Genomic DNA, 12,039 nt, shown 5'->3' on the forward strand with positions numbered 1-12,039 from the left:
GGAACCCCTGGGATTCAGAGCTGGGTAGGAAGTGTGACCGGTGCATGAAGGATGTGGTCAGTGAAAACAGGGACTAGTTTATGAGTAAGACGTGTTTTCTCACTTAACCTTCTTTAAAAGAAGAACGTGGCCATTAGCCTTTAGTTCTGGCATGGGATTGGGAATCCTTCTCCAACTGTCAGTATGAATTCCAGGCTCCGTATCTTCTACATGGGAAATATGTCAATGAGCGGGGGCAGTGACTTATACCGGAGAACACCCCAGTGGGAGGAAAAAGAGAAATCATGTTCATGTCTCAGGAATACGGAAATGCCCTGGAATAAGCGGACATTCTTCTGTAACAATGTTATCAGTAATGCTTTAAACTCCTGCACACTGTTTCTGTTTCTGAAACGAAGTCCGTTTCTTGTTTTGTATTTTCTCTTTGGAAATTGCAAGGAGGTGGTCTTAAAAGAAATAAATTAAAAATAGGCAACCCAGAAAATCAATCAATCAATGACATCTCACTCATTTCTAGAGGTTTGATTTCTTTTTTTATGTCTTCCACGTGTCTGCTTAACTTTTTGGACATGCACAGTACAGTTATAATAGCTGCCTTAATATCTTCTCTGCTAATTATTTTTATTTTAAGCTTTTATTTATTTATTTGAGAGAGAGAGAGAGAGAGGGGAGAACGTCAGAGGGAGAAGGAGATTTCTGCCGAGCTGGGAGCCTGATGTGCTTAACCAAATGAGTCACCCAAGTGTCCTTCTCTGCTAATTTTAATACCTATGTCAGTTCTGGGTCAATTTCAATTCCTCTTTCTTCTCATTATTTCCTGCTTTGCATGACTGGTAAATTTTTTTACTGGATGCCCAATATCGTGGATGTTACCTGTTGGCTGCGGGATATTTTTGTAATTTTATGAGTATTCTTGGACTTTGTTCTGTGCCCTTATTTGGAAACAGTTTGATCCTTTTGGGTCTTGCTTTTTTTCTTTTCTTTTTTTAATAGTCACAGTTGCTTATTAAACTTTATTAAACTTAATGATTTCTTCTAACATCTTGGAAGTAGAGGATTCAGTATTTTTAGTCTATTCTCAACCCAGCAACCAGCACGATCCTATAAATGTAACTCATTTCCAGTCACTCCTTTACTTGAAACTCTTTCATAGCATCCCATAAAACCAGTGTCTTACCTATTAGGCTCTGTGGTCTGGCCCTGCTATTTTTATTCTGACATCATCTCCTACTACTGTCTCCCTTAAACCATTCTGGACACACTGGGCTCTGTGCTATTCCTCAGAAACCCCAGGCATGCATCTACCTTTCTGTTCTTTTTTGCTAGAACATCCTGGAACCCAGATAACCATGTGGCTCCCTGCCCTCACCTTCTTCAGATCTTTGCTCAAATGTCAACTGTTTGGAGGGTCCTTCCCTGACCATTCTGTAAATTTGCAATTACGTTATTTAAAATTGCAAGCCCTATCACAATACCTTGTCTGTCTCACTTCCCTGCTATATTTGACCTCTCAGAGTTATCACTATGCAACATGTCATATTTTGTTATGTTTGTTCTCATTCTCCTCCACTGGAATATAAATGCCATGGGATCATGGGTTTTGGCCTGTGTTGATAACTGCTATTTTCCCAGCAACTATAACAGTGTCTCACATGTAGCAGGCACTCAATACATGTTTACTGAAGAAATCAATAAGTCTTTTTAAAAATATTTTATTTATTTATTTGACAGACAGAGATCACAACTAGGCAGAGAAGCAGGCAGAGAGAGAAGTGGGAGCTTGCTTCCCCTTCTCTCTCTGCCTGCCTCTCTGTCTACTTGTGATCTCTGTCTGTCAAATAAATAAAATCTTAAAAAAAAAAATCCCAACATCCAAGCCCCACCCTAGGTAATTAAATCTAAATTTCTGGAGGTGAGGTCTGGGCATCAAATGAACTCCTCAGGCTGATTTCAGTGCACATCCAGATTTAAGGTCAGTATTCTATATTGTGATTTTAGTACTTTGATTTAAAAATAGTTTATTTTGAACTGGTCTTTGACATAGGAAACATGGTACTACAGCACATTTTCAACTTATGGCTGAGCCCCTGATTAAAGAACCAAATCTCTTTAAAGTCCCTGATTAGGGCCTCTGGGTGGCTCTGTTCATGAAGCATCTGCCTTCCGTCAGATCATGATCTCAGGGTCCTTGTCAGGCACCCTACTCAGTGGGGAGCCTTCTCCCTCTCCCTCTGCCTGCTACTCCCCCTGCTTGTGCTCTCTCTCTGTCTCTGACAAATAAATAATAAAATCTTAAAAAAAAAAAAAAAGTCTTCTGATTAAAAAACAAGGTTGGTCTCAAGCCCAGAGCAAGGCAGAACCACAGTGGGACTGTGGGGAGGGCGGGGCAGCTGGGCAGCTGGGCAGTGCCTGGCAGGCTTGGGGACATTTACAGTTTATTATTTCCACTTAACAAAGTATTCCTAGCTCACTGTCTTGTTTCATTTTCTTCTCCCAACGACCCTGAGGCGAAATTCACTATCTCTGTTTGTCAGATGAGGAAATACGACTCAAGAGGTTGAGTGACTTGACGCAGGGCAAACTATGAGCAAAGTTATAATGTAAACTTGGTTCTCAGGAGCACCGGGGTGGCTCAGTCATTAAGGGTCTGCCTTCCGCTCAGTTCATGATCTCAGCCAGAATCCTGGGATGGAGCCCCGCATCGGGCTGAGCAGGGAGCCTGCTTCTCCCACTCCTCCTGCTTGTGTTCCCTCTTGCTGTCTCCCTCCCTCTCTCTCACTGTCAAATCAATAAATAAATCTTATAATGTAGTCTTTTTTTTTAAGATTTTATTTATTGATTTGACAGACAAGTAGGCAGAGAGGCAGACAGAGACAGAGAGAGGAGGAAGCAGGCTCCTCACTGAGCAGAGAGCCGGATGCAGGGCTCGATCCCAGGACCCTGAGATCATGACCTGAGCCGAAGGCAGAGGCTTTAACCCACTGAGCCACCCAGGTGCCCCAATAAATAAATCTTAAAATAAATAATAATAAACTTGGTTCTCAGAGATAGAATAAGGAGCAAAGCAGTCCTTAGCTGTGTGGCTGCCAGGGTAAGGGAACATCCCTGAAAGGCCTGAGATGAAGGGAATTCGGTGCATAGGGCTTCCTTGCAGATGAGCAAGAAATCACTAGATTAGCTACCGAGGTGAGGACGCCAGAGACTGAGTCTGTGCTGGGGGAGCAGTGGCTGGGTCCCACCCTGCCTCCTAAGGAGACTGAGGTTCCCGTAGGACTTCTGTCCCCAGAGAGGGTAGGCAAGTAGAGAGTCAGAACTGAGAGGCCAGGAAGATAAAGAAGATACCTGGGGGTGCTACTGCATCCTTCCTCCCGGCCCTGCCTCGCACAGTATCCACCTCTGCTCTCAAAGAATAAAGACTGTAAAATAATACGGCAATGTTGGCTCCTCTCCACGAGTGTTCGCCGGGACCCAGACCCTTCCCACATCATTCTACTGAATTCTCCCTGTGATTCTTTGCAGTGGGTGCTTCTGTCATCTGCAGTTCAAAGGTAAGGAAAGCAAGGCTGAGGATGAGTGACGATACTCATTATTGCTGCATAACAAATTATTCTGAAGCTTAACAGCTGAAAACCACAGTAATCATTTGTTATGTCATGCATTTTCTGTGGGCCGGAGAATTTAAGAGCAAATTAACGGGGTGAATCCTGCCTGGGGCACCCCATGGGCTTCCAGTCAAGCTGTCCACCGGGGCTGGAGGATCCAGTGCCAAGGCGGCCCCTGCACAGGGCTGGCAAATCAGTTGGCAGTCGTATCTGTTACTTGCCATGTGGCTCTTGCCATTGGGCTGCTTGAGTGTGCTTACAACATGGCGGCCGACTTGTCCCAGAGCAACTGATCCAAGAGAGCAAAGAGGACGCTGAAATGTATTTTCTGGCTTAGCCTCCGAAGTCACACTATCGTTTCTCTAATATCCTAGTGTTTACACAGGTCAGTTCTAATCACAGTGGAGGGGACCGACTCTACAAGGGTATGAAGAAAGACCAGAAGGTGAAAACCACTGAAGGACATCATGGAGGCTAGTTACCACAGTGACAAAGTAATTTACCCAGGGTCATGCACAAGGGAAGTATTAGGGGTGGGCTTTGAACTCAGGCAGTTTCCATGTCATGGTAAAGACTGGCTTGAAGGAGTTGGAGCAGGCAGGTGCCCACGATCTCCCGTCCTGGAGATACACATACTTAAAGTCGTGTGGATCTCATTCCATAGATCATATGGGTCAGACACTATATCTGATGTGTCAGACAGTCACTTTGCCAAAACCACATGACCTGGGCATGTTTATAGAAGATCCCACAAATCATCACTTGACAGTGGACTTGGTGAGTCAGAGGGAACCTGGATTCTGGCTCCAGCTTTGCTTCTGACTTTACTGTGTGACCTGGAGTAAGTTTTAGTTCCTTTGAGGCCTTTGATTTCCTATCTGTAACAATGGGACTGTTTAATCCCATGGGCCTTACACGCCTCTGGTTAAGAGATTCCTGAATTTCATGCATGGAGTTGTTCTTCAGGAGTGTTGAGGCAAGTCCCTCTCCACTTTCCCTGGCTCTCTCAGACCTTTCCCCAAGTGGAGTGGACTCCTTAGGTACAAGGGTCACTTTTTTGGACCCAGGCCAGGCTAGGCCAGGCTGCTCAGCCCTGCTTCACCCGCAGCTGGCTGGCACCATTGTTCCCCCATAAAGCTGGGCCCTTTTCCAGCTGCTGCTGCCCTTGAGGCAGGGGAGAAGCTCAAAGAGCTCAGTTGTGTGGCTTCGCCCCTCCCCTGGGGCAGGCCTGGGTCACCCAACAGGCTGACTCAGCCCATGCAGATGAACAAAGACGACGAGATATGGTTTAAGGAAAGAATTTGACATTTACTATTACACCACCTCCCCCAAGAAACTTCAAAGTAACCATCAGAAGGAAAATCCTGTTCTCCTTATTTTATAGTTTTGTAGGATATTAAAAAATGGGGTGAGATCATTATAATTTTTCAGTGCTTTAAGGGCCCATATTTTAATGATTCTACAATACACATCTGTTTGTCTTTTAATCTTTGAAATTGGGATGCACGTAATAGTTGAGGTATGTGTAAAAAGCACATGGTGTTACACAAAATAAAATAACAATGGTTAATGGTGTTACACATATTACAACAATGGGTCTCAAATTGGATGAAATGCAGTCCTTAGGGTCTGTTCTTGGAGACTGGGCCTCGCCGTATCCATCCCCTCCTCCACTGTCCCACTTCCAGGCCCACTCCTGCCCACCACCCACGAGCCTTTCTTTACCCTGTGTCTCCAGTACAATCCTTCAAACTTTCTCAAGCTTTTCCTCTGCATAAAACCCCAAAGGAATTGTGAGGGTGTAGCTAGCCCCCACTTCTGACCCAGGCAGAGAAGTTTTCAGTTGAGTGAAAGAGCACAAAAGAATGAAAAGAAATTTAATTTCATAAGTAATAGCTAACAGTTCTTTGAACTGTGCTACAGGCACTATTCTAGGTGATTCATGTGTGTTAATTCATTTAGTCCTTACAGCCATTTATCAGGTAGCTACTAGTGTATCCCCATTTTAAAGATGGGGCAACTGAGGCACAGAGAGGCACTATAACTTGCCCAAGATCGCATAGCTATTAAGTGGCAGATAAAAGAGCAAAATTCCTCCTTTGCCCCAGAGGTAACACTGTCATACATGTGGTCCATATCCTGCCAGATCTTGTTTTTACTGGAACTGTGGCATAAACATACAGGAAAATATCATTTTGCTTTTCCAAGGGGGAAGAATAACTAGAAATGTTGTGCAACTAGCTTTTCCTACTTCATCCTAGGACCTAAAGATATCTTTTCTGTACAAAGACATAAAGATTTCCCAGTTCTTTGTAGTTTTTTAAAAATTTTAAAAATATTTACTTAATTAATCTCTACACCCAACATGGGGCTTGAACTCATGATGCCGAGATCAAGAGTCATATGCTCTTCAGCTGAACCAGCCAGGCACACCTCCTAGCTGTTTTTTGTTTTGTTTCATTTTGTTTTTTAAGTAGGCTGTACCCACTGCATCTCTAAGAGCCTTTTTTTTTTTTATTTTAAGACTTGATTTATTTACTTGGTAGAGAGAGAGAGAGATCACAGTAGGCAGAGCAGCAGGCAGAGATAGAAAGGGAAGCAGGCTCCCCACTGAGCAGAGAACCTGATGTGGTGCTCAATTCCAAGACCCTGAGATCATGACCTGAGCCGGAGGCAGAGGCTTCAACCCACTGAGCCACCCAGGCGTCCCCTCTAAGAGCCTTTCTAAATGCAACAGCGCCCTCCCGGTACCCTACTGGAGGATATTTGGATTGTTTCCTATTTTCCCCCATGACAAACAACGCTGAAGAGAACATCCTCACACATGCTTCTTTCTGTCCACAAGGATATGTTTCATAGGGTCAGTTGTGATGGTGACCTTGCTGAGTCGAAGGCCATTACATTTTTAGCAACAATACTGCCAAACCTCCCTCAAGAAGGCTTTTCTAGGGGCACCTGGGTGGTTCAGCTGTTAAGTGTCTGCCTTCAGCTCAGGTCATGATCCCAGAGCCCTGGGATCGAGCCCCACATCTGGCTCTTTGCTCAACAGGGAGCCTGCTTCCCCCTCTCTCTCTCTGCCTCTCCCCCTGCTTGTGCGCATACGCTCTCTCTCTCTCTCTCTGTCAAATACATACATACGTACGTACATACATACATAAAAAGAAGGCTTTTCTAATTTACCTTCCCACCAGTTGGAGATCCTGTTTCCTCTAAGAAGCACAGCATTTGGAGTCACCCCACCTGGGGTTGAATCCCACCTTTACATGTGTGTGTTTCTTCCTCTCCTCCTCTTCCTTCCCCCTCCTCCTTCTGTTATGCAGGGTCCCATTGTACAAATAGTCCAAAGTTGACCTGTTCTGCTGTTGACGGGCATCAGGATTGTTTTCAGAGAAGACTGCCATGATCACACAAGCACATGTTTTTTGGATGTATTTATTTACTCTTCTTGGACATATAAACCTAGGGGTGTTGCTGAATCATAAGAGAGATACAGATTTAGCTCTAGTATGTAATGCCAAATAGTTTCCAAAGGGGTTGTACCAACTTATTCTCTTACCAATAATGTATGAGCGTTCTAGTTGCTCCAGATTCTCATCAACACTTGATATCGTCAGCCTTTTACATTCTCACTATTCTGGTGGCACTATGCTCTTGTCATCCTCATATCACCCCGAGAGGTGGATTTATGTGTGTGGATACTATTGATTAGTGACGACCTCATCAATATTCTCCTCTCTAGCTACCTTCTAGCTAAGGGGAGTGTTGTGTATAATTCTGGCCAATGAGACAGAAGAGAATGCCCACTGGGTAAAACTCTGGTAATACGTAGACTTTCTAAGAAGAGTTGCTCTCCCTTCATTCCTTTACTTTACTTTCTTTTTCTACCTGGCACATGGACCTGATGTCATCCATGGAACAATATATTCCATGAGGCTACAACATGACGAAAAGGCCAATAGAATCACAGAGACCCTGGCCATGACATCATTAAACCAGTGAAACAACCCAAGCAGCTCCCTGTGTTGAGATTTCATGTAAAACAAAGTCCCCTAACCTTCTATTGGTCCGGTTTTCTATGACTTGCGACCAAGAGCATTCTTTGGCAATACTTTTACTATCTCCACTCTGCATCTGAGCAAAGAGAGGCTCAGGCAGTTCAACTGAAGCAACAATGTGCAAGGAGCATTCGGGAGTGGAGAAGGTTCTGAGATGCATGGAGTTGACAGGAAATGAGAGACCTTTGCTTGACAGGACCCTTGGGGACATGATACCCTTCCTGAAGGCTCAGGAGGGGAAACAAGGCTGCCATAAGGACCTCTGTAAAGATCAGTCTATCTTTCAGGACAAATTTTACAAAGTATCCTTTCTCCAACTAAAGTCAACCTCAAATCAGTCCCCTCCCCATTTACTCTAGTACAGTAGCCCTGAAAGGAAACATTCTGGGAAGGTCAAGAAGTGTGCTTTGTATAGAAAAGAGGTTCTGAAGCCGCAGAGGAAACATCTAAGACAAGCACCCATGTAGGCGGGACCAGGGATAGGGAAGCCGGAGGCAGCAAGGAGTGATGGAATGGCTGAATGGGGGAGTGCTACAGGCAAGGAGGGGCCCAAGGTGGGAACTGAGTTTAGATCCTGAAGGGATGAGAGTACTCAAGGAAGAGCCTGGCATCCATATCTTCATTCTCCCCCAACTCCCTTTGGTGGCTGCATCTGCTAAGGGTCCCTGAGTAATCCTGGCCTGGTCTCAAGAAAGTGGTGAAGGTATCACAAGATTTGTGATGGGGCAGCTGGCCATAGGATATCTCTGTGGGAGACGGTCCCTATACCCAAAACATGATTGTGCTTACTTCCCCACGTGTGGAGCTGCCTCCTGCCCCCAGGAAAGCTCCCTGAACAGTGATTATAACAAATTTCCTTTTCTATCCCTAAGGATGAGAACTGGATTGGGAGTAAGAAAACCTAAGCCTCACCTGACTTGTTCATTAATTTGCTGTGTGACCCTGAACAAATCAGTCAGCCTCTCTGGGCCTCAGTTTTCATTATGGCTAAAATAGAGCATGGGCTTGATCTTTGAGGCCCTTCTAGATCTACCACCTATGATTCTCTACCTCTTCTCTCTAACCCATCTGGTATGTGTAATTACATTACACGAGTATAGCACATCTTATTATCCTGTTGATGGACCTTCAGGTTGTATCTAATATATCACATTTACAAACAATGATGCAATAAACAATGTTGTACGCATCTTCTTGAGCACATGTGTGATATTCTGTTGGGTATAGACTTGGGAATGGAAATGGTGGGCATGCACAGCTTCAACTTGGCAAGTTACTGCTAATTGGCTCCCCAAGAGGTTATGTGTATCTACTTTTCCCCTACTAACAAAGCATGAGAAGTCCTGGTACTCCTCACTGTTGTCAGCATTCGGTTTTGGCAGACTTATTAATGTTGTGATGGAGATATAACACAGTACATTTAAGTAATTAAAATGTACCTGTCCTAAGTGTCCAGCTTCATGCATTTTTACTTTTGCTCAAAACCATGTAACCTCTACCCAGACTGTTTTCAGACCACTAGATGACTCCTTCATGTCCCTTCCCAGTTAAGAGTCCCCAGTCCCTCTGCCAAAGTAACAACCGTCCTAATTTCTACAAACGTACATTAGTTTTGCTTGTTCTTGAACTTCATACAAGTGGAGTCTGCAGCACGTACTCTTTTTTGGTTTGGCTTCTTTCACTCAATTTGCTACTGAAATTCATCCATGTTAAAAAAGAGAGAAAGAAATTTCCTTGAGGAATTGACTCACATGATTACAGGGACGAAGTCTCATGATCTACCATCCTTGAGCTGGAGACCCAGGAAACCTGGTGGTGTAATTCTGTCCAAGGGCAGGAGAAGATCAATGTCCAGCTCAAACAAGCCATCGGGAAGGGAATAAAGCCTTCCATCCTCCACCTTTTGTTCCATTCAGGCCCTCAGTGAATTGCATGATGCCTACTCACATTGGGGAAGACAATGTCCTTTACCGAGTCCACTGATTCAAATGCTACTCTCATCTGGAAACACACAGAGACACCCAGAAAGAATGTTTAATTTGGACACCCTGTGGCCCAATCAAATTGGCACATAAAATTAACCATCACAAAAGGTGAGGGTGGCGGGTACTTTTTGCCAACCAGAGCAGCGTTGGGAGGGGGACCTGATGTTGGGCCTGCCCCTTGCTTTTCAACTCCCATGGTGCCTAGCAGAGGCTCTACACTCAATAGAAGCTCAAGAAACTTGATAAAGTGACTAATTTCATGGGGACACCCCCCCAATAGTAACAATTCAATATGGAGCACCTACATACCTGGGGTACCTTTTTATTCATGACTTCAACTTTCCCTCTTGACAACCTTAGGAATCCATGCCTTTGTCCTCTTCTATAAAGGTGGAAACTGAAATCCACAGAGGCCCCACTTGATCTGCCTTAGATCCTAGAAAAATGAAGTGCGGTGGGCTGAACAGTGGCCCCTCAAAAGATATACCTATGTCCTCGCTCCAGAACCTGTAAATTGCAGGTGCAATTCAATTAAGGATCTCGTGATGAGTTTATCTGGATGGACCCAGAATCCCAAACCCAATGATAAGAATCCTCAGAAGAGACAAGAAGACGGAAGAGACAGAGGGAGAAGAGGAGGCTATGGGAAGACGGAGACAGATTGGAGGGATGTGGCCATAAACCAGCGAACTCCAAAGAGCCACCAGAATCCAGAAGAAGCAAGAAAGCATTCTCTCTCCTAGAGCTTTCAGAGGGAGTGTGGCCCGGCTGACACCTTGATTTTGGACTCTGGTCTCCATAACTCTGCGAGAAAAAATTTCATTTGTTTTATACCACCAATCCACGGTAAGCTGACACAGCAGCTGCAGGAAAGGAACACGCAAGGGTGGTGGAGAAGGCAATGGAAAGGAAGGAGAGAGAGTCCGCCTTCCCTGCTGAAGTTCATGATTCTTCATCTCCTGGCAGCTTTATGACCCAATTTCCTGCCCTCTGCTCCTAGTTCATTTCACTGCAGCCTCACCGGTCTCCTCGTCATTCCTGGAATGCACCAGATGCATTCTTACCTAAAGTCTTGGTATTTGCTGTTTCCTTTGTCTAAAATATCTGTCTTCCCCTTGACACTCAGTTCTCTGCTCCCCAAACAGGCCTCCCTGATTTCCTCTCTAGATCTCCCACCTCCCAAGTCACCCCCATCTCTCTGCTTTTTTTTATGGCCTTCACAACCACTTGATGTGACATTTGTCCATGATATATGTGTTTATATATATAATATCCCCTCCAACTAAGACACTGGCTTCTCTAGGACAGGGGCTTTATCCCCAGCCTCTAGCAAAGTTCCTGGTCCACAGTAAATATTCAGTAAATGTTCGAACATTTAAAAAAAAAAGATTTTGGGGGCACCTGGGTGGCTCAGTGGGTTAAAGCCTCTGCCTTCGGCTCAGGTCATGATCTCAGGGTCCTGGGATCGAGCCCCACATCGAGCTCTCTGCTCAGCAGGGAGCCTGCTTCCCTTCCTCTCTCCCTGCCTGCCTCTCTGCCTGCTTGTGATCTCTCTCTGTCAAATAAATAAATAAAATTAATAAATAAAAGTTTTTATTTATTAATTTGAAAGAGAGAGAGAGAGACAGCAAGAGAGGGAACACAAGCAAGGGGAGCGGGAGAGGGACAAACAGGCTTCCTGCAGAGCAGGGACCCCAATGCGGGGCTCAATCCCAGGACTCTGGGATCATGACCTGAGCCGAAGGCAGATGGTTAATGACTGAGCCACCCAGGTGCCCTGGTATCCAATAAAAATCTAAATGACTAGCTCGCTTTGACAGCACATAGACTAAAACTGGAATAATATGGAGAAGATTAGCATGGCCCCTGCAAGGTTGACAAGCAAATTCATGAAGTGCTTCATACATTTGTATGTTAACTAACGTACAAATTAAAATTAATTAATTAGAATTAATTAACTAGAATTAAAATTAAAACAAAAAAAGAGAATAAACTAGTTGACTAAAAAAATGTTTTGAATGAATGAACAAATGATCTACTAATAGTGGTGGGAATGAAGAGGAAGAGGCCCCAGGTGTGAATCTGTCATCCAAGCTAAAGAGACAACTGTGTGGGGGAAGCTGTTGGCCCTAATAGGGTCCCTGGTTCTCAGCCCAAGTGTGATTAGGAACCTCAGAAAAGCCTTTCTGCACCCCCCTCCACCTGGCTTGCCTAGTCTTTCCAGCTGGTCACAGTCCCCAAGGGTTCATTTGATTCAAACATCCTTGGGAAGGTTTGAAAACATTCTTTTTTCTACATCTTCTCATTTTTTCCCAAGCATCAAGCACGGACAGATACCATTCAGAAAACACCCAGGCTCACGTACATAGGCACACACGATCTAACATACACGCTTGG

At 44.6% G+C, this 12,039-nt stretch overlaps 1 pseudogene; it reads left to right on the forward strand.

Annotated features, from left to right (window-relative positions):
- Positions 1 to 11,450: 11,450 nt before the first annotated feature.
- Positions 11,451 to 11,551, forward strand: LOC116868813 (annotated as a pseudogene).
- The last annotated feature ends 488 nt before the right edge of the window (positions 11,552 to 12,039 follow it).

The sequence above is a fragment of the Lontra canadensis genome, unplaced genomic scaffold (genome assembly GCF_010015895.1).
Source record: "Lontra canadensis isolate GAN:19392208 unplaced genomic scaffold, GSC_riverotter_1.0 scaffold16, whole genome shotgun sequence".
Taxonomy (NCBI): Eukaryota; Metazoa; Chordata; class Mammalia; order Carnivora; family Mustelidae; genus Lontra; species Lontra canadensis.